Genomic DNA, 23,883 nt, shown 5'->3' on the forward strand with positions numbered 1-23,883 from the left:
TAGTTTAGTCACACTTTTAACCTAAAACCTTGATTAGTGATATAGTGGCACATTTTTAACTCACATAGTAATGACTCTAAGGAAGTAGAGTGTTACAACATGCATTGACTTCTCCGACCTCAACAAGAATTGCCCAAAGGACTTCTTATCTTTTCCAAAGAATGATCAGATGGTCAACACTACCTCTGGGTATGTTCTCTTGTCCTCCATGGACTCATACTCAGGATACAATCAAATCTGTATTCATGTCGCAGATCAGGACCACACCAACTTTCAGATTACAAAGGCATCTACTGCTACAAGGTGATGCCTTTTGGTCAGAAGAACGTTGGTGCCATTTATCAAAGATTGTAAAGAAAAATGTTCAAAGACCATCTTGGTCTGAACATGGTGGTTTATGTGGATGACATGCTGGTGAAGTCAAGGACGGCCCCCGAACACGTGAAAGATATGGAGGAATCATTCTCAATCCTCCGCAATTCCCAAAAAATGCACTTTTGGAGTACCCCTTCCAGGAAGTTCTTGGGGTTCATCATCAGTGCTTGAAGAATAGAGCATAATCCCAAGAAGATCAGAGGCCTGATAGAGATTTCATCCCCCAGAAAGCAGAAGGATGTGCAAAGCCTAACTGGTCGGATCACGACTCATAGCCTCTTTGTCTCCAAGGAAACTAATAAGTGCATTGCCTTCGTCAAAATCCTCTGAGGAGGTCAAAGTTTCAAATGGATAGAGGAGTGTGAACATGCATTCTAGTAGTTGCAGGCACACATGGCGAACCTTCCTATTTTTTCAAAGCCCGTAGACGGAGAGCCGCTTCTCTTCTACATGGCTATCTCTGAGAATCTGTAAGTGTTGCCTTAGTTCAAGAGGAACGTCGTGTCCAACATCCCGTTTATTACGTGAGGAAAAGACTCCTCGGAGAGGATTCTTGGTGTCTGCTCATGGAGAAGTTTACTTTTTTTCCTGATGATTGCTTCTTGGAAGCTAAATCCATACTTCCAAGCGCATCATATCAGGGACCTCATGAACCAGTGCTTAAGGCAGGCCCTCCAGAAGTTGGAGTCCTCTGAGAGACTCCTCAAATGGGCGATCAAACTGAGTCAGTTCGACATCACTTACCATCTGAGGATTGCAATAAATGGATAAGCACAAATGAATTTCATTGTCGAGGGCACATGGACACATGATCGACACGAGAAGGCCCAAGCGATTGGGACGAATGGAAGCTGTTTGTGGATGGGTCCTCCAATGAAAATGGAGCTAGAGCAGGCCTTATATTGGTATCCCTCGAGAGACACAGGGTTCAGAATACTTTGAGATTAGGCTTTAACACCTTGAACAATGAAGCTGAGTACAAAGAACTTATTGCTCGACTTGGAGTAGCCCTAGAGCTCAAGGTTGAAGGCCTCAAGAATTATTGTGATTCTCAGCTCGTAGTGAACCAGGTCCTCGAAGAGTATCAGGCCCGAAGGACCAAGATGGCTTCTTATTTAGCCAAGACCCAGGAAATGCTACATAACTTCAAAATGTTTTCCATCCGACAAGTGCTAAGGGAACAAAATTCCAATGTTGATGACCTGGCGAAGCTTGCTACTGCCAAGGATACAGAGTTGATCAATGTGGTCCCAATATACTGTTTGGCCTCTCCAAGAATTTCAGCTCCCGAGGAGGTAGTGGTGGTCCAGCCCCAGGATTGTTGGGTGGAACCAATTGTGAAGTACCTTGTCTTCGAAAAGTTACTGCCGGGCAAAAATATAGCTCATAAACTACTTTACTAGGCACCTCGATACGTAATCATGGACAATAAGTTGTATACGCGAGGATATTTGTTAGTGCTACTCTATTGTGTGTCCATGAAGGAAGCTAGCCTCATACTTAGAGAAGTGCATGGAGGATTTTACGGGGACCATGCTAGGTGGCAGAGCCTCGCCAAGAAAATTCTAAGACAAGGATACTTCTGGCCTACAACAAATGGTAATGCGATGGACTATGTCAAGAAATGCGGCAAGTGCTAACGTTTCACCAAAATCCTCCGATCTCCTCCAAATGAGATCACAAAGATGACATGTCCATGGCCCTTCATAGTCTGGTGCATTGATTTAATTAGATCCTTGCCCATGGGAAAGGGTGGAGTAAAGTAGTCGACTACTTCACGAAGTGGGTCGAGGTCTAACCTCTCGCTACGATTACCTCCAAAAAGGTACTGGACTTCATCATCAAGAACATCGTTTGCCCTCACGGGCTCCTGAGGAGCATAGTCTTAGACAACGACATGCATTTTGACAATGAGTTGTTCACTGAGTTTTGTCAAAGGCATGGAGTCATGAAGAGTTTCTTCTCCGTAGCTCATCCGCAGGAAAATGAACAAGTGGAAGAGGTCAACAAGGCTCTTAATGCCACTTTTAAGATATGGCTAGAACAGGAAAAAGAAACTTTCCCCGAGGAGCTGCCTAAAGCATTGTGGAGCTACCGCACCACTAGTAGGATGCTTACTGGCCATTCGGCCTTCTCCATGGCCTACAGCGATGAGGCCATACTCCTAGTTGAGGTAGCAATCTCCATGCACTGAAGAGATACTTACAATCTGACCACAAATTATGCTTTACTCTGAGAGTCCGTGGACCTTGTGGAGAAGCTTTGCAACTACGTGTATAGTCCTAACAACAAAATGTGGCCAGATATTTCATTGTAGCCTCGGCCGTGGCGGTTGAGCAGCTACAAATGTACCTGCACCACATAGCACCCAGCCAAGGCTCAGTAAGAAAACTTAAATCAATAGAATCAAATGAGCAATAGAATAGAAGTATACAAGTTTAGAATTAGTAACCCCACTCAATCAAACACATAGTCCAATTTAAACAACCAATGAGTGAGACAAATGCAAAGTGCAATTCTAGTTATTTAGATGGCGTTCGGGCTAGACAAGTGCATGTTGCACTCCTAGGTTGTCCTAGCCAAAATAGCTTGCATTCCGCACGCTTGTTGCCGACCCCAACTCTCTTAGGCTGACCTTCCAAATCATATTGCCGACCTCGACTCTCTTAGGCTGAGCTTTCAGATCTTATTGCCGAGCTCGACTTTCTTAGGCCGAGCTTTCAGAAAAAGTATAATAAAACATACAGTTTCCCTATCACACAATCAAATAAAGTGTATACAAGCATGTCTACTCAAGTAATCATAGGCATAATTATAGTCATATTCATTAACAGGGGCCCGAGCCCAAATTACAACCAGGGTGCAGTTTTCTTACCTCGAGTCCCGAGCAGATAGTGTATAGCGATCCCGAGAGTGATCCTTACTCCTGAGCCCTAGCGGTATAACCTAGTCACAACACAATCACGAGAAATCATAAAGAACTAACTAATTAAAAGCTTCAGTATTAATTCCTAGCCTATGGGATCTTTGAATTCTACTAAATCGGGTACTAGAATCCTTCCCGAGCCTCTAGATTTGAGGTCAAAACCCCAAATTTGAGCTGCAGCTCACCTCACAAGTGTTGTCACCCTCTATAAGTCAGAGAGCCTATGCACTTATTTCCCAAGATACACGCTGCGACGCAGCCCACCCAGCGTCAAGATGCTAAGGTGATTTAAAGAACTACCCTAGCCCCTGAGTTCATGCGGGATGCAGCGCGACCCCACGAACCAAGATATTTTGGGTCTTTCCTTTGTTTTTCCCGAGCCAAAACCTCTCCAAATTCGACCCAAAGTTGAACCTAAGTCGCAATAGAGTCTACGACTCAACAACACATCATAAGTGGCATATACTCCCCAAGAACCCAATCAAATTCTTTCCACAACTCAAAACCAATCCCACAATTTTAAAACTTATAAGACCTTAAACCACACTAGAATTTCTTTAAAACTAGACTTAAATCTTACCCTAAATGGAAGCTGCGACCTAAGCTGCTCCCTAGCCCACTCCACACCCTCAAGATTCCCAATGCTTTTTCCTAAAAAATTCAAAAAACCCCAACACTTCAAGGGAGAGAGAGAGAGAGAGAAAGAGAGAGAGAGAGAGAAACATGAGAGAGACGCAATGTGAGCTGAGTGTTTTCTTGTTTCTTAGTTTTCCTATAGTCTCTAGATGGCTAAGGTAATCCAAGGCTAAGTAAAAGACCAAATTGCCCTTAGCCTTTACCTTGGTTCTATAGCGCCCCCAAGGGAAAAATCATCTTTTACCACCATTTTGCCACTAAGCCTCAAATTCCACTAAAGATTCCCAATTAATCTCGACATACCCAAAAAATCACAAAATAACTACCCATCACCCGATAAATCCCGACTACGTACTAGATTACTTAAATACTCCTAGGCACACCCCAAGTCGAGTATTTGACCCCATTGTGACTTTTCTGCCAACTACCTCGCTAGGATCGCTTCGTGTTAAATATCACATATATATCCACATAATAATGTTGTCTCAATCACATAACAAACACAAGTACAATTATGCCCTCAACCGGTCAAAACTACAAAAACGCCCTTCCCACATGCATATTTAATACACATAAACATGCATTAGTATTCATATCACAATATAATTCATATATGCCACATAATCACAGATATATTCATTTAAATTCATATGTTAATCCATTTATGCCCTCCTGACACACTAATCGAGGCACTAAACCTTATTAGCAAATTAGAGACGGTACAACTATCCCCTCCTACTGAAAATTTCATCCTCGAAATTTACCTGAATAATTCAGGATACTGATCCCGCATATCTGAGTCTAGCTCCTAGGTTGCTTCCTCGACCCTATTGTTCCTCCATAGAAATTTAACTAGACGAATCGTCTTGTTCCTTAGAAGCTTGTCAATTTTATCTAGGATCTGAGTTGGTCGCTCCTCACAAGACAAGTCTGTCTGTATCTCCAAATCTTCATAACCCAGCTCATGGGTTGTGTCTGACGCATACTTTTGAAGAATTGAGACGTGAAACACATCATGGACTCCTAATAATAACGGGGGAAAAGCAAATCTATAGGCTACCTACCCGATCCTTTCTAGGATCTCAAAAGATTCTACAAACCTAGGGCTCATCTTGCCCTTCCTTCAAAACCTTTTTTCTCCCCGCAGTGGTGAAACTTGCAGAAATACGTGGTCCCCTACTTGGAACTCCACGTTCTTACGCTTAGGGTCAACGTAGCTTTTCTGTCTACTCTGTGAGGCGAGAATTCGAGCTCTAATCTTCTCAATAGCCTCATGATACACAATTTTTATTGCAAGCGCACAATGTTATTTATAGCAAAGTTTTAATATTTACAAGGTTGTCGAACCCACAGGGATTGATTATTAAATTTAATAAGTACCACACTTTTTAGTCTCTTGTTTTAATTAGATGAAATGAAATTTAGAATTCTTTAAGAACAAAAGAGTAATAAATATCATAAAAGTAAACAAGACGACTAAACAATTTCAATGAGAGAATATAAACCTAGAGCATTGATTTCCCTATTTCAAACTACGAACATCAATTTAGTTTCTAAAATCCTAATGTAGTCTATTAACCTTTCTTAAGTGATGATAGAATTAACTTAATCAATTAACAAGATATCTCTATTCAATATTAGTAAATTAAGTAGGAATAAAGCACTTTAATTCTCTTAAATAAAAGTCATATAATTAGTGGAATCTCTCAATCTCACACTTAACCTATGTCATATTTATGGGAGTAAACTAAAACTTTAATTCATAATCTAAAATAGTTCCATCAATGGTGATACAACATTAACAAGATAGTAATAATCACAAAATTTCACAAACGAATTACAAGAATAAATATGGGAATAAACTAAAACTTTAATTCATAATCTGAAATAGTTCCATCAACACTGTAGAAAAAAGTGTTTAGTTCATAATCACAAACATGATAGCAATAATCATATTCATAATTAAGTCACTAAATAAGAGAATAAAATAAGAAAGAACTCTCATGATGATCAATGATTGCTTGGAATCTCGTTCTCTCTTCCTCTTCAATGTGTTTCTCTGACATAAAACATCGTCTATATCTATCTAGCCCCCAACACTGAAGCTATAAGATTGTATTTATAGGCCCGTAAAAATCACTCTTTAAAAATAGGTTAATGAAAATCGGCAGACATATGGAAATATGGCGCCTCGCAAGCGGCGCAATTGCGCCTAACTTATTTTCCTGAAGTCTTGTTGTTGGCGCGTGAAATATTTTTTTGTCCACGAATGACGCTATTGCACTTCATATGCGCCGCTATTATGCATGAAATAGCATTTCTTGATTTTTCATGGTTCTTGACCCAGTTGCTTCCCGATTTTTTCACTTTATTCAATATCTTAATTGTTCTCTAAGACTACCCATCAGTCTGAGGATAATCAGCTGTACTGAACTTCAGCTGAATCCCCATATCCTTTTGCAGGCTTCCCCGAAATATGGAGGTAAAAGTGGGATCCTAGTCCAACACTATAGATTTGGAACCCCATGAAGATGTACAACCTCCCTCACCTACAATTATGTATACTGGTCAATGATATAGTTTGTTCTCACTGGCAGAAAATGAGCTGACTTGGTATATTTGTCTACTATTATCCATACTGAGTGATATTGACCCATTGTCCCGGGCATGCCTCCTACAAAATCCATAGTAATTTCTTCCCACTTCCACTCGAGAATACCTAGTGTGGATGCAAAAAATCCACCAAGGAAAAAAGGTGTAGTCCCTTATTGAATTAAACGGCTAAGGGGGCACCGAAGGCGTCAAGTACGTGATAAAGGCAGAAGAGGCCACACATTTGCGAGGCCCCAGGCCTCACGAAGTCATTCCATGACCATGGGAGACAAATGCCAGAAGCCCTCATCTCATGCACATGCCTCGAAGCCGAATCCCCCCACAAGATGCCTCTGTCTCGCGTGCATGGCTTCTGGTCGTGCTCCCAGCTGCATTGCGCCTGCGCAGAGTCATGACCCTAGCTTCGTGAAACCCTCCATCTCATGCATGTGCTCCCAGCTACATCACTCCTACGCAAAGTCATGACCCCAGCCTCGTGAGACCCTCCGTCTCGCGCATGCGCACCCAGCTGTGTCGTGCCTCGCCTCACACCTCAGTGAGGTCGTCTCACACTGTGCCTCCATCAGGCCACCTTGCCTTGCACCTTAGCGAGGCCATCTTGCTCTATGCCTTTCTAAGACCGTCTCGCCCCTCGCCTCAGTGAGTCCATCTCACCCCGTGCCTTCGCGAGACCATCTCTCCTCATCCGGAGGGCAAGGCTGTGTCGCACTATGCCTCCGCGAGGCCACCTCTCCTTGCACCTTAGTGAGATCATCTTGCCCCGTCCCTTTGCTAGATCATCTCGCCTCACACCTCACCGAGGCCATCTCGCCCCGTGCCTCCACAAGGCCCACCTACCTTACACGACCACCTCCTGCCTAAGGTATCGCGAGGTCCCCTTCGTGCTGATGTCAAGCCTTGCATGGAGGCTCCAGCCACTTGGGTCTGCATGGCACACGCCTGACCAACTCCTCACACGACATACGCCCCTTACGCCCAAGATCTCGCGGGGTGCCCCTCGCGCTTCGTAAGTGTGTATCCACGACGACAAGTAGTCTGATGCTTAGCAGAATATAGAGTGGCATGAGGCATAGACACATCTTGGAAAGGTGTAAACATCTACGGGGCATACGTATGATGTTCGTATCAACCAAAGGAATCCCCAAGCATGCCTATGATGTTCGTACCCGATAAGTAGTGGAGCTACGCACGGTACCAAGGCAGGAGTGCTGTAGCTGACCCTTGGCACATACTAAAGTCGACCACCTCTCCACCTACACTACTACAACCTGCGCTACTATCGTTACAGTGTACCCACGTACTATTTTGTCCCAAGGGACCACCATGTATAAGGGGTCATTAGAGCCTAATAGAACTTCACCCGTCACAATAAGGGGTTGGAAAATTCATTGTATACTCAGGCTATTAAGAAATATACGAATGTTTACTCCATTGTTGATCTGCGCTTATTATTCCTCAAGTCTATTCTAAGTTCTTACTTTGTTATCTGCTTACTAAGCTTTGGGTTTTCTGACCTAACATCGTTGATGAGTTCTCACCGTCAACACCTAGAGGTTCTAACAACCCTGTTGGCTGCTGGTGTTCAGCCTTCACCGACTGACAGGTTAGACACTTCACCACATAGTCAACCACCTCTTTCTTAATCCCAGGCCAACAATACAAAGACCTTAGATCCTGATACATCTTCATGGTGCCTTAATGTAATGAATACAGTGTGGTATGAGATTCATCAAGGATCTCTCGTCTGATACCCATGTCCATCAGAACACATATCTTATCCTTGTATCTCAGTAAACCTGTATACGTAATGGAATAATCCTTAGTTACTTTGGCTAGGGCGTCCTCTCTAAGCTTTATCAACTGAGAATCACTAATCTGGCCCTCCTCTATTCTCTCCAAAAGAGTGGATTGCAAGGTAATATTGGACAACCGGTCCACCACCAACTATTTCCTTGCTCTAGTCATGTCTTCTGCCAATTCCTTTAATATTTTCTTCGAACTAAACAATTTTCCTGGGCCTCTCTGACTCAAAGTGTCTGCCACTACATTGGTTTTCCCTGGATGGTAAAGAATCTCACAGTCATAATCCTTTACCAACGTCTTTGTCTCATGTTTAAGTTCTTCTGGGTGAAGAAATACTTCAAACTCTTATGATCGGTGTATATCTCACACTTTTATCCATTCAAATATTGTCCCCACACTTTCAGTGCAAATACCACTGCTGCTAACTCCAAATCATGAGTAGGGTATCGCTATTCATATTCTTTCACCTGTCACAATGGGTAAGCAATCACCTTCCCATTCTACATTAGCACACATCCTAATCTCAATTTCGATGCATCGTAGTACACCACAAACCTATCCCCATCTGAAGGAAGGCTCAGCAACGGATGAGTAATCAATCATCGCTTCAACTCTTGGAAGCTATTCTCCCATCTATCTGACCACACAAAGTTTAAGTTCTTCCGTGTCAATTCTTTCAGTGGTCTAGAAATATTTGAGAATCCTTCCACAAAGCGCTGATAACACCCTGCCAATCCAAGGAAACTCCTAACCTCCAAGGCATTCCTTGGCCTCGACCAATCCCTAACTACTTCAATCTTGGCCGAATCTACTTTAATCCCTTCTCCACTAACAATGTGACCAAGGAATGTCACTTGCAGTAACCAAAACTCGCACTTCTTAAACTTGGCAGACAACTGATGATATTTCAATCTCTGTAATACTAACCGGAGGTGCTGCTCATGCTCTGCCTCTGAATGAGAGTAAACTAGGATATTGTCGATAAAGACAATCATGAACTCATCCAAATAATCCTTGAACACCCTGTTCATCAGATCCATAAATGCTGCTGGGGCATTGGTCAACCCAAATGACATGACTACAAACTCGTAATGCCCATAAATCATGCAAAAGGTCATCTTTAGAAAAAAAAAAACATCCTTGATCCTCAGACAGTGATAACCAGATCAAAAATCAATCTTCAAGAACATTGTCTTACCCAGCAAATGGTCAAATAGGCCATCTATCCTCGATAGTGGGTACATATTCTTGATAGTTACCTTGTTCAAATCCCTATAATCTATACACATCCTCAGAGTCCCATCCTTTTTCTTCACAAACAAAATAGGAGCTAGGTCTGATAAATCCCATGTCTAGTAATTCCTGTAACTTTACCTTCAACTCTTTCACTTCTGCCAGAGCCATTCTATAAGGTGCCCTTGACACTGGTTCTATACCTGGTGCCAACTCAATGACAATTCAATCTTTCGGTGCTGTGGCAGTCCCGATAAGTCCTCATGAAATACATCCAAGAACTCACACACTAATCTGGTCTCCTCTAGTCCCACTTGTATGACCTTAGTGGTGTCCACCACACTAGCTAGGAATCCTATGGAACCTTTCTGCAATAGGTCTATAGCCCTCAATGCTTATATCATGGGAATACAGGGTCCATTCACATTGTCAACAGAAACAAAGGGGTCCTCACCCCCAGGCTCAAAAGTCATCATCTTCTTCTTGCAGTCTATAGTCGCCTCATACCTGGCCAGCCAATCCATTCCCAAAATCACGTTGACATCATCCATACCACACTCAATCAAATCCACTGATAGTTCTCTGTGCTCTCTAGTAGGCAATAAAGTCCCAAACCCCATAGTATAATAATCATAGGGTCAACACAATCTATCAATCACTCTACTAGAAACAAATGAGTGTGTAACACATAAATCAATCAATACAGTATATGGAGTGCCAGCACTAGAAAGCTGACCTTTCACTACTAAGGGACTAGCCTCAGCCTTCGCCTGAGTTAGGGCGAACACTCGGGCTGGAGTCAGGCTATCCATCGTCTTGAGTTCTTTTTTCTTCGAACTCGGGCATTCCTTCTTGAGATTTCCAATCACCTTACACAAATAGCATGCCTTCGCCCGACATTCTCCCAAATGGAGCTTACTACACATGGCACACTCTGGGTAACTCTTCCAAGTCTCATTGTCACTCTAGCGGCCGCCCTGAACACCCCGACTCCTCCTATAAGGACCTGCAGTGGTTGAGGTGTCAGGGGTCTCCCTCTTCTAGTCACTAGGGCCTACACCCACACCAGATCCCACAAATGGATTCACTGCCCTTCGAACATCACGTTGTGCACCACTCTCCCTCAATATCTTGTTCTCTACCTCTTCAATTATGAGGGCTTTCTCAACCACCTAGGCATAAGTAGTTTCCCCATGTACTGACGTAATTCGAACATCCTGGGCTATCATAGCATGTGGCCCTCGAACAAATCTATCTTTCATGGTTGCATCTCTAGGCACTAGATCAGGTGCAAATTTAGCCAACCTATCAAATTTCAAGGCGTAATCTGTGACAGACATACTGCCCTGCACCAAACTGGTAAACTCATTCACTTTTGCCGCTCTAGCTGCATTATTTTAATACTTCTGGTCAAATAGGTCATGGAACTCATCCTAACTCATAGTAGAAACATTTTGAGTTTTGGATGCCACCTCCAACCAAATACAGGCATCGTCTCGAAACATAACAGTGGCGCAAGCCACCCTGTCATTACCTACCGCCCTCATAAAATCCAAGATGGAGGTAGTCATGCTCAGCCTTGAGCGGATCTGGTCCTCCCTCAAAGGATGGAGGATGTGGCTTCCTGGATGTCTCGTACAGTGGTTCCCACCTATTTTTAATCTTAGGCTACTGTACGGCTGGTACCACTACAGATGGCATGTCTAGTGCAATGTTCCTTGGTGGGACTTGCTGTCTCAATAAGCGGATCTCTTCCTCTTGAGTTTGAAGTCTAGCTTGCATATCGACAATAATCTAGTGCCAGTTCGCAAGGACTGACGAGGGTTCTGACCCTGGTTATCATCTCTAGCCTCGATCTCAGTGCCAAGTAGTCGAAATGATCACCTTGGAGGCATGGCTCTCCAAGTATATCTGCAATCAATGACTCGGCTGATCAGGCAATGATAACATGTTTTTAGAAGTCACCCCATGCCCCAACACCAATAATTAAGCAAATACATGCAACCACAATGCTACCAAGCATTTTAATAAACCTAACATACAGTAGCAATGCTAATAAGCATGCCTTTTCATGCAGTAGTCAAGGGCCAGGCCCTATCATTATATCTCATGCTTCCTAATGAAACAGGCAGATAAGTCATTTATATCTTATTTAAGCAGTTAAACACATAACCATATTAATAGTTACCAAACCCCAAGTCAAGTTTATCTTTAGCAGCAATCGTACATGCGCAGCCAGTCTTAAGGAACCCTTACACCTGGACCGCTCTGATACAAAGTTGTAATGCCCTGGATAACTAAGACCATTACATTGTAAATTTTAAATAGTGCTGGACTTGCTAATAAATTCATTTGGATTTAAATGTGTAACTAAGAGTAATTAACAGATTAGGGTTTAAATTTTTTGATACAATTACTTTCATTTAAAAGTTTGAGTCTGTTCATGGGATCCCAAAAAAAATATTTTCAAGGCAGTTACAACTTCAAAGGTAATTACAATCTAAGGCGGCCTAAGCGGAAAAATTGGGGTTTGTCTCTAGTCCCTCTTGAATCCTCGGCCATGGTGGTTGAGCAACTGCAAATGTACACGCCACCCCTAAAGTTCTCCAAATCATGGCTGGTCGAGCTTTCCCTTTCCTTACCCTTACCTGCACCACATAGCACTCATGAGGCAAGGCTCAGTAAGAAAACTTAAATCAACAGAATCAAATGAGCAACATAATATAAATAACAAGCTTAGCAGTAGTAACCATACTCAATTAAACCCATAGTGCAATTTAAGCAATCAATGAGTTAGACAAGTGCAGACTGCACTTCTAGTTATTTAGGTGGTGTTCTGACCAATCAAGAGCATATTGCACTCCCAGGTTTCCTTAATAAAACTGGCATGCGTTTTGCACGCTTCTTGCCGACCCTAGCTCTCTTAGGCTGAGCTTTCAAATCTTATTGTTGACCCCGACTCTCTTAGGCTGAGCTTTCAGATATTACTGCCGACCTTGACTCTCTTAGGTCAAGCTTTCAGCTCAAGTATAAAAAACATACTATTTTCCTATCACACAATAAGATACATCATATACAAACATGCCTAATCAAGTAATCATAGGCATAATTATAGTCATATTCATTAACAGGGGTCCGAGCCCCAATTACAACTAGGGTGCGGTTTTCTTACCTCGTGTCCCGAGCAGATAGCGTATAACGATCCCGAGCGCTATTCTTACTTCCGAGCCCTAGCGGTATAACCTGGTCATAAAAAAAATGGGTAATCATCAAGAACTAATCAATTAAAAAGTTTAGGATTTATTCATAGCCTCCGGGTTCTCAAATTCTACTAAAGTGGGTAGTAGAATCCTTCATAAGCCTTTAGGTTTGAGTTATCGTGCCTAAAAATCCTAATCGGAGAAAACCCCCCAATTTGAGTCGCGTCACCCCTCACAAGTGCCACCGCCCTGTACAAGTTATAGAGCCTATGCCCTTATTTCCCTAAACACGTGTTGTAGCGTCCCAAATTTGCTAATATGGATTAGGGCCTTGGTTAGCGTTCCTGGAGGACAATAAGTGATTTATTATTTAAATATGTGAATTTTATGAGTATGTGACTAGAAATGCATGTTTAGGTGAATTAAATATGGATGTAGGCCCCATTCAGTTATTAGGGGCATGTTTGTAACTTTAGACCATTGAAGGCATAAACGCAATATTTGTGATTATTGTAATCTTTACCACGTGTAAGTGGTTATATATTTTTGATGCATGATCTGAGACAGTCCTAGGGAATGGTTTAGCTGGGAAGTCACAACGAGGTTGAATACTCAACTCAAGGCGAGTCAAGGGGTATTTTGAGGCGAGTAAAGGGGTATTTTGAGCATTAGACATTTTACTGGATTATCAGGTTATGAAAATAAATATTTGGAGATATATTTGAAGTTAGAACTTTTAGCATGGAATATTGGGGAGATTTACCATTTTTCCCTCGGGGACATTTTTTTTTTGGTACCCCGAGCCTTGGAGGTAACTTAAGTGACCTAGGATAAGTAAAACAAAATTTAGGAAACATTCAGAATTTGGTAAATTGACCCAAACAACCTTTTCTCTCTCTCTTATTTTCTATAAACCTTACCAAGGGAAACATTGAAGATTAAGCAAGGAATTTGGGCTTTAAACTTGGGGATTAGCTCAGTTTCAACTTGTGAATTCAAGCAGAGATTAAGGTAAGCTTTGAACTGTGATTTTAGCCATTAGATTATGTAATTATTGAATGATTTTTTAGCTTTCTTGAGTCTTTGAAGTTGAAGATTAAATTTGGGATTCGATGGGGTTTTAAGATAGCTTTTTGTTAGGTTGTGTTGCTAGGACTATTCTAGAACTACTGTGGTAATTAAATTGAGTTGTTAGAGTGATTTTGTGGTAAATTGGCTTGGTTTTAGTTGTGAAAATGGGGGATTTTTCTAGGTTCGAAGAGTCGGGGCACGACATTGTTCTTGGTGAGCCACGAGCCTCTAGAACGGTTGGGAGGCCAGGAAGAGGGGCAGGCTACGGTGCCCTATAGGTTGGGCTGAGGCGCGCATAGGCAAAAATGGAGGCTGGGTTTCTCGTTGAGGCGGGCCATGACACTTAGTGGGTTTTTGGACCCTTAGAAGGTTTTAGGCTCGGGAATCTAAAAGTTAAGGCTTGGGATGGATGTTATCACCCGGATTGATAGAATTCAAGGTTCTGAAGATTATAATTATAACCCAAAGTTATTTAATGGATTAGAACTTGATGGATGGATGTTGTTGATACGTTGTGACTAGGTTTTCAACGAGGCTCAGACTAGAGGCTGTGCTTGGGATATTGGAGCTCGGGAAGCTTGGGACACAGGTAAGAAAACTATTGTACCCGTAGAGCATGGCGTGGCCCTATAGTTTGTATTGCAGGGAACGACCCTATGTGATTGTGTTGCAGGGCGTAGCCCTATTAATTACGTTTCTATTTGCTTAAGTATTTGTTAAGTTTATGCTATGCGTTGCATATCTGTAAATGTGCGGAAAGGACCGGGAACGGCGAAGGCCGAGAACGGTAAGGCCGAGTACTGCAAGGGCCCGGGAGCAGCGTTAAGCATGCGGAGTGCAAGTATCCACGGTGAGACCCCTATTGGATACCTGGGATATCCTCACTGTGTAGACTATGAACCCAGGGCTTGGTAAAGTACCTGGGACGGCATGGCTGCTATATGTTTAGCCTGTTGGCGGCTTTCTTATATGTTGATTGATAGTTGCATATGTTGATTGCTTGTGTGGAGTTTTCTTGCTAGGCTTCAGCTCACGGGTGCTCTGTGTTGTAGGTAAGGGCAAGGGAAAGGTCAGTCAACCATGAGTACAGAGAGCGTGAAGTGGCGTGCACATGTTCGACCTACCTAGCTGCCACGGCTAGGGGTATTTTTGGGAGATGGTTTGTAGTAGTCTGAATTTGGTCGTTTAGTCGACTTTAATCATATTTTCAGTTGTAAATATTTCTAAACAGTATTTTGGGATCCCAAATGTATAACGCTTTATAATTTCAATGAATGATTACATTTTCAAATTATATGACTTTTATTACAGTTTAGCTACACTTTTAACCTAAAACCTCGATTAGCAAGTTAATTACACATTTTAAACTCACTTAGTAGGGACTCTAAGGAGGTAGGGTGTTACAACTTGGTATCAAAATGAGCCAAGGTTCGTGGTTCCTGGAGATTGACCGAACATGTACGCTCACTGTTAGTGACAAGCTCGACTCAGGGTTGGTTGGTAATGGTAGAATTATATGCTTGATTATTTGTTTAAATGCATTGTTTGCCTGATTATTTTATATAGAGCATGATGAATGAGTTAACATATGCATGATGCTAGGGCATGGCCCCCTTGAGATTTGTATGTTGTTTGTGTTATGTGGACTGATATTTATGGTTGGTTGGTGTGAATTTGGAGGTGATTTTGGATGTTGTTATCATGCCTGATGAGCGGCGTTGTTGATTGCAGGCATATTGTTGAGATGCCTCGACAATCATCTAGACTCCATGACAATAGGGCCGAGGATGACAACCAGGGTTGGGACCCTCCACCTGTTCATAGAATTGGCAACAGATGTTTGCCAAAATGGAAGCTAGACTGCATCGAACAGAGGAAGAACTTTGACAGCTAAGGCAATAGGCCCCTCCTCAGGACACTGGGTTGCAAGTTCAACAGGCTGTGGCGCTAGTGCCAGTTCATCCTGTTATGGAGAGTAGGTGGGAACCTTTGTATGAGAGGTTCAGGAAGCAGCATCCTCCCACCTTTGAGGGTCGACCAGACCCACTGTGGGCAGAGCAGTGGATGAATATGACTTCCTCCATCCTGGATTTCATGAGGGTGGGAGGGAATGAGAGGGTAGCTTGTGCCAGCTACATGTTTAGAGAGGATGCCCACATCTAGTGGGATGTAGTAACTCAGAGAAGAAATGTTGCAATTATGACCTGGGAAGAGTTCAAATTTATTTTTAAGGTGAAGTACTATAGTGTTGCAGTCTGAGCTGTGAAGGTTGATGAGTTTATCAACCTAACTCAGAATCGGTTGACAGTTACTGAGTATGCTTTGAGATTTGACCGGTTGGCGAAGTTCGCACCAGATTTAGGGTCAACTGATGCGGCAAGAATGGATCTGTTGCGGGGGTTGAATGTCATGATCGCCCATGATGTTAAGATAACTTTGGATTCAGGGACTACTACATATGCTCAGGTAGTGGACAAGGTCCTTACAGCTGAGGGGGCCGAGGATCAGACTTGGAGAGAGAGCGCTGCTAGGAACGATGCTAGGAGGACGGTGCCTCCTTTTACTTGATATAGTCGGGGTAGTGGCCCCAGTGAACAGAAAAGAAAGGCCCCAGATTCTTTTGCTCCTCCTAGCTTGGATAGGAGGGCACGGAGTGCATTTAGCAGCCGTGAGGGCGGAATTGACAATTGTAAGAGTTTACCCGTGTGTTCTCGGTGTAGAAGACGACATCAGGGAGAGTGCAGGATCAAGGCCTACTTTATTTGTGGGAGTATCAACCATCTGAAGAAGGACTGCCCACAAGCCAGGAAAGAGGAGACTAAGCAAGGCGATAGTCTCGCTCTTTCCATATTATTCCCCTTTACTCAAACTGAGGCTAAGGCTAGCCCCTCGATTGTGATAGGTCAGATTTCTAGTGCTGGTTCTTCTTATACTGCATTGATTGATTCGGGGGCTACTCATTCATTTGTGTTTGCTAGAGTGATAAATTGGTTGTGTAGACATACTAACTTGTATGCTAGGGGTTTTGAGACTTTGTTGCCATCTGGGGAACTGGTAGTTTATAGGAGATGGATTAGAGCATTGCCAGTAGAGATAGACAGTAGAGAGTTGTCTGTTGATTTGATTGAGTTAGAGATGGATGACTTCGATATGATCCTAGGGATGGATTGGTTATCAAAGTATGGGGGGACGATTGACTGCAAGCGCATGATGGTGACTTTTGAACCAGAAGGGGAGATACCCTTTGTATTTGTGGGGACAGTTAGTAGACCGCGAGTACCTATGATTTCAGCACTGAAGGCTAGAGGCCTGATGTGGCAAGGTTGCATAGGATTCCTACTAAAAATTGTGGATACCTCTAGGGTTGTGTCGGTTGGACCGAGTGAGACCAGATTGGTATGAGAGTTTAAAGATTTATTTTCGCAAATTTGACAGGGTTACCGCCACAACAAGAGATCGAGTTTGTTATAGAGTTTGCGCTAGGGGCAGAGCCAGTATCTAAGACACTTTACAGAATGGCTCTGGCGGAGTTGAAGGGATTGATGAATCAGTTGTAGGAGTTACTGGATTTGGGGTTCATTAGACCGAGTTTCTCGCCATGGGGTGCTCCAGTGTTGTTAGTTAAGAAGAAAGATGGAACTTAAAGAATGTGTATTGACTACAGAGAGTTGAACAAATTGACCATTAAGAACAAGTATCCATTATCTAGGATTCATGACTTGTTTGACCAGCTACAAGGGAAGACATTATTCTCTAAGATTGACCTCCGGCCAGGTTACCATCAGTTAAGAATTAAAGAGGAGGACATACCAAAGACCGTTTCCCACACAACATATGGAAAGTATGAATTCCTGGTTATGTCCTTTGGATTAACCAATGCCCCAACAGCTTTTATGGACACGATGAATAGGGTTTTCAAGGGCTATTTGGACAATCTTGTTATTGTGTTTATTGACGACATATTGGTGTACTCTCAGTCAGAGATAGAGCACGAGCTACATTTACGGTTGGTATTGTAGCAGTTGAGAGAGCATAGATTATATGCTATGTTCAGCAAGTGCGAGTTTTGGCTACTGCAAGTCACGTTTCTGGGCCATGTTGTTAGTAAGGAAGGGATTCTGGTTGACCCGGTAATATTGAGGCAGTGAGGGATTGGCCTAGACCGAGTAGTGTACCAGAAGTTAGGAGCTTCCTAGGATTGGCAGTGTATTATCAGCGGTTTGTTTAGGGTTTCTTCAGGATAGCCACACTGTTGACTGAATTGATGAGGAAGAAGACTAAGTGTGTGTGGACAGACAGGTGTGAGACCATTTCAAGAAATTGAACCGGCGATTGATCACCACTCCAATGTTGAGTCTACCGATAGACAATGAGAAGTTTGTGGTTTATTGTGATGCTTCCAGATAGGGTTTAGGGTGTGTGCTGATGCAAGTTAGAAAGGTAATAGCCTATGCATCGAGACAAATAAAGGAATACGAGCAGATATATCCCACGCATGGTCTGGAGTTGGTAGCGGTGGTATTTGCACTCAAGGTTTGGAGACATTATCTATATGGTGAGCAGTGCGAGATATACACGAACCATAAGAGTTTGAAGTACTTCTTTACTCAGAAGGATCTGAATATGCGCCAGAGATGGTGGATGGAATTGGTGAAGGATTATGATTGCGATATCCTATACAATCTTGGGAAGGCTAATGTAGTGGTTGATGCATTGAGTCGGAAGGGCCCATGACAATTATTCAGTTTGAGACAGATATCTGATAGGTTAGCTGAGGAGATGACTAGAGAAAGTATAGAGTTAGTGGTTGGTCGGTTAGCCAACATCAATCTTCATTCTACACTCCTTGAGAGGATCAAGGAAGCGCAGGGGAAGGATCCCCAGTTGAGAGGGGACAGAGAGAGTGTCTTAGTCGACACGGCTAAGGACTTCTCTATCTCGAAGATGGGATTACTGAAGTACAAGGGTTGGATCTGTGTTCCGATGGATTTTGATATTCGGCAAGAGATTTTGGATGAGTCGCATACCACTCCCTATTATTTACATCCGGGTACGATGAAGATGTACCAAGATTTGAGAGCCTTGTATTGGTAGTTAGGAATGAAGAGGGATGTGGTGGATTATGTGGCTAAGTGCTTAACTTGTCAGCAAGTAAAGGCTGTAAACTAGAGGCCAGTGAGGTTATTGTAGCCTCTAGGGATTCCAGAGTGGAAGTGGGAGGATATTACCATGGACTTCGTGGTTGGTTTGCCGAAGACCTTGGGACAACATAATTATGTATTGGTGATTATGGATAGGTATACCAAGTCCACCCACTTTTTACCTGTCAGGACGACTTATATTGTGGAGTAGTATGCTGAGCTGTATGTGAAGGAAATTGTTCGACTTCATGGGGCTCTGAGGTCGATAGTATTTGATAGAGACCCCTCCTTCACCTCCAAGTTTTGGGAGAGTCTGCAGAAGGCTCTAGGCACGCAATTGCGGTTTAGTACTGCTTATCATCCTCATATGGATGGATAGTCTGAGAGGACAATTAAGATACTGGAAGATATGCTACGAGCATGTGTATTGGATTTTGGGGGATCTTGGAGTAAGTATCTCCCATTGATAGAGTTTTCATACAACAACAGTTACTAGGCGACTATCGGGGTGGCTCCGTATGAGATGTTATATGGGAGGAAGTGCAGATCATCTATCCATTGGGATGAGACGGGTGAGATGAGGGTACTTAGGTCCTTAGATGGTTCAGAGGACCAAGGAGGCGATTGAAAAGATTAGATCTCAAATGCTCGCCTCCTAGAGTTGCCATAAGAGTTACTCGGACTTTAAACGCAAGCGTGTAGAGTTTCAAGTTGGTGACCATGTGTTCCTTAGGGTTTCACCCTTGAGAGGAGTGAAACAGTTTGGTGTTCGGGGCAAGCTGAACCCTAGGTTTGTTGGCCCCTTTGAGATTCTGGAACGGGTTTGAGAGGTAGCTTACAGATTGGCGATGCCTCCAGCCCTGTTAGGGGTTCATGATGTCTTTCACATATCCATGCTCTGGAAGTATGTATCAGATTCTGCACATGTATTGAGTTATGAAAACTTAGAGCAAGACCAGGATTTGTCCTATGAGGAGAAGCCGGTTCAGGTTCTTGACCGGAAGGATAAAGTCTTGCGGAGCAAGACCATCGCCTTGGTGAAAGTGTTGTGGAGGAACAACAGAGTTGAGGAGGCGACGTGGGAACTTGAATCAGATATGTGGGAGCGATATGCCGAGTTATTAACGTAATTTCTATAGGGAGGGAATAGTAGTAGCGTCCCAAATTTGCTAATTCGACATAGAGCCTTGATTAGCGTGCCTTGTGGGCAGTAAGTGGTTTATTATTTAAATATGTTAATTTGAAGAGTATGTGATTAGAAATCCATGTTTAGGTGAATTAAATATGCATGTGGGCCCCATTCGATTATTAGGGGCATGTTTGTAATTTTAGGTCGTTGAAGGCATAAATGCAATATTTGTGATTATTGTGATCTTTACCTCGTGGAAGTGGTGATATATTTTTGATGCACAATCCAAGATAGTCCTAGGGAGCGGTTTAGCTAGATAGTCACAACGGGGTCGAATACCCAACTTGGGGCGAGTCAAGGGGTATTTCGAGCATTAGACATTTTACTGGGTTATCAGGTTATGAAAATAAATATTTGAAGATATATTTGAAGTTAGAACGTTTAGGAGGGAATATCGGGGAGATTTACCATTTTTCCCTCGGGGACGTTTTTTTTGGTACCCCGAGCCTTGGAGGTAACTTAAGTGACCTAGGATAAGTAAAACAAAACTTAGGAAACACTCAGAATTTATTAAACCGACCTAAACACCCTTTTCTCTCTCTCTTATTTTCTCTAAACCTTACCAAGGGAAACATTGAAGATTAAGCAAGGAATTTGGGCTCTAAACTTGGGGATTAGCTCAGTTTCAACTTGTGGATTCAAGCAAAGACTAAGGTAAGCTTTGAACTGTGATTTTAACCATTAGATTATGTAATTATTGGCTAAGTTTTTAGCTTTCTTGAGTCTTTGAAGTTGAAGATTAAATATGGGATTTGATGAGGTTTTAAGATAGCTTTTTGTTAGGTTGTGCTGTTGGGACTATTCTAGAACTACTGTGGTGATTAAATTGAATTGTTAGAGTGATTTTGGGGTAAATTGGCTTGGTTTTAGTTGTGAAAATGGGGGATTTTTCTGGGTTCGAAGGGTCGGGCCACGACATTTTTCTTGGTGAGCCACGACCCTCTAGAACGGTTGGGAGGCCAAGAATAGGGTCAGGTTGCGGCGCCCTATAGGTTGGGTCGCGGTTCGTATAGGCAAAAATAGAGGTTGGGTTTCTCGTTGAGGCGGGCCGCAGCGCTTAGTGGGTTTTTAGACCCCAAGAATGGTTTAGGCTCGGGAATCTAAAAGTTTAGGCTCGGGATGGATTCTATCACCCGGATTGATAGAATTCAAGGTTTCAGAGATTAGAATTATAACCCAAAGTTATTTAATGGATTAGAACTTGATGGATGGATGTTGTTGATACATTGTGACTAGGTTTTCAGCGAGGCTCAGACTAGAGGATTGTGCTCGGGATATCGGAGCTTGGGAAGCTTGGGACACAGGTAAGAAAATTGTTGTACTTGTAGAGCAGGGCGTGGTCCTATAGTTTGTATTGTAGGGCACAACCCTATGTGATTGTGTTGCAGGGCGTATCCCTATTAATTACGTTTGTATTTTCTTAAGTATTTGTTAAGTTTATGCTATGTGTTGCATACTGTAAATGTACGGCAAGGGCCGGGAACGGTGAAGGCCGAGAATGGCAAGGGTCGGGAACGGCGAAGGCCGAGAACGGCAAGGGGCTGGGATATCCTCACGGTGTAGACCGCGGCCCCAGGGCCTGGTAAAGCGCCTGGGACGGCATGGCTGTTATATGTTTAGCCTGTTGGCGGCTTTGTTATATGTTGATTGACAGTTGTGCATATGTTGATTGCTTGTGTGGAGTTTTCTTGCTGGGCTTCTGCTCATGGGTGCTCTGTGGTGCAGGTAAGGGCAAGGGAAAGGTCGATCAACCATGAGTACGGAGAGCCTGAAGCGGCGTGTACATGTTTGGCCTGCTTGGCTACCATGGCCAAGGGTATTTTTTGGAGATGTTTTGTACTAGTCTGAATTGTTTCGTTTAGTTGACTTTAATCATATTTTGAGTTGTAAATATTTCTAAACAATATTTTGGGATCCCAAATGTATAACACTTTATAATTTCAGTGAATGATTACATTTTCAAATTATATGACTTTTATAACAATTTCGCTAAACTTTTAACCTAAAACCTCAATTAGCGAGTTAATTGCATATTTTAAACTCACTTAGTAACAGATCTAAGGAGGTAGGGCGTCACACGCGCCGCGGCGCACCCCACCTAGCGCCGTGATGCTAAGGCGATTCAGAGAACTACCCTAGCCCCTGAGTTCATGCAAGCTGTGGCACTCTAAGAACAGCACCGCGATGCAACCCTGAGCACCCAAATATTCTAGGTTTTTCCCAAGATAAAGCCTCTCCAAACCCAACCCAAAGTTGAACCTAAGTCCCAATTGAGTCTAGAACTCTCAACAACACAACATAAGCGACATATAATCCCCAAGAGCCCAACCAAATTCTTTCGACAACTCAAAACCAATCCCACAAGTTTAAAACTTATAAAAGCTTATGCCACACAATATATTCTTTAAAACTAGACCAACATCTTATCTCAAATGGCAGTTGGGACCTAAAGCTGCTCCCTAGCCCTCTCTATAGCCTCAAGATTCCCAGCCCTTATTCCTCAAAAATTCAGAAAACCCCAACACTTTAAGAGAGAGAGAGAGGCAATGTGAGCTGAGTGTTTCTTATTTTTGAGTTTTCCTAAAGTCTCTAGATGACTATGGTAATCCAAGGCTAGGGAAAAGACCAAATTGCCCTTAGCCTTTTCCTTGGTTCTCTAGCAAGGGAAAAATTGTCCTTTACAACCATTTTCTTGCTAAACCTCAAATTCCACTTAAGATTCCCAATTAATCTCGACATACCCAAACAATCACCAAATAACTATCCATCATCCGATAAATCACGACTACGTACTAGATTACTAAAATAACCCTAGGCTCACCCTGAGCGGGGTATTTGACCACGTTGTGACTTTTATTCCAACTCCCTAGCTAGGATTGCCTCATGCCGAATATCACAAATATATCCACATAATATTGTGGTCTCAATCATATAACACACATAAGTACAATCATACCCTTAATGGGTTAAAATTACACATAAACATGCATAAGTATTCATATCACTATAATTCATATATGCCACATAATCACACATATATTCAATTAAATTGACATATTAATCCATTTATTCCCTTATGGCACACTAATCGAGGTAGTAAGCATTATTATCAAATTTAGGATGTTAAACCTCTGCGACTCCAGTCTGTGTAGTCTCAATGGGGTCCTAATCAAGATGATCTTTAAACTTGGCTTGATAAGGGATCAAGATCTCGTCACCAATGAACAAATAGTTGGCATCTTGGTTAAAACACCAGACTCGATAAAATACTTTTTCCACCAAGCTACCAACCTTCAGTCGATAGACTTTTCAAGGGCCTCAACCTCAACTTGATGCGACCGTTTTAGGGAATTCACCTCAGCCTTGAGCACCTCTTGTACTCTCACAAGCTTAGTGGCATGCTCTTTGGAGCTCTTCTCATTATCCCAGGTTGTGTTGAGCTTCTCTTGAAGTCTCTTCACTACTGTTTTGAGGTGAGCATTCCTCTTTTCGGCCTCCACCTATTGAGACTACAGCCTATCTTTTGATTTACTTTGTGCCAGGGGGACTGTAAAATAAAAAAGGGTTATTAGGACTTGATTTTTTCTAAAGATAAAAAGTGTGAGCATCTGGAAAATGAGCATGTCACTAGGTTAATCTTGAACGCATGATTATAGATGTCAGCAAGAGGAGCCTCTTCAATTTTATTCAGTGCTC

Source organism: Humulus lupulus, chromosome 5, assembly GCF_963169125.1.
Source record: "Humulus lupulus chromosome 5, drHumLupu1.1, whole genome shotgun sequence".
Taxonomy (NCBI): domain Eukaryota; kingdom Viridiplantae; phylum Streptophyta; class Magnoliopsida; order Rosales; family Cannabaceae; genus Humulus; species Humulus lupulus.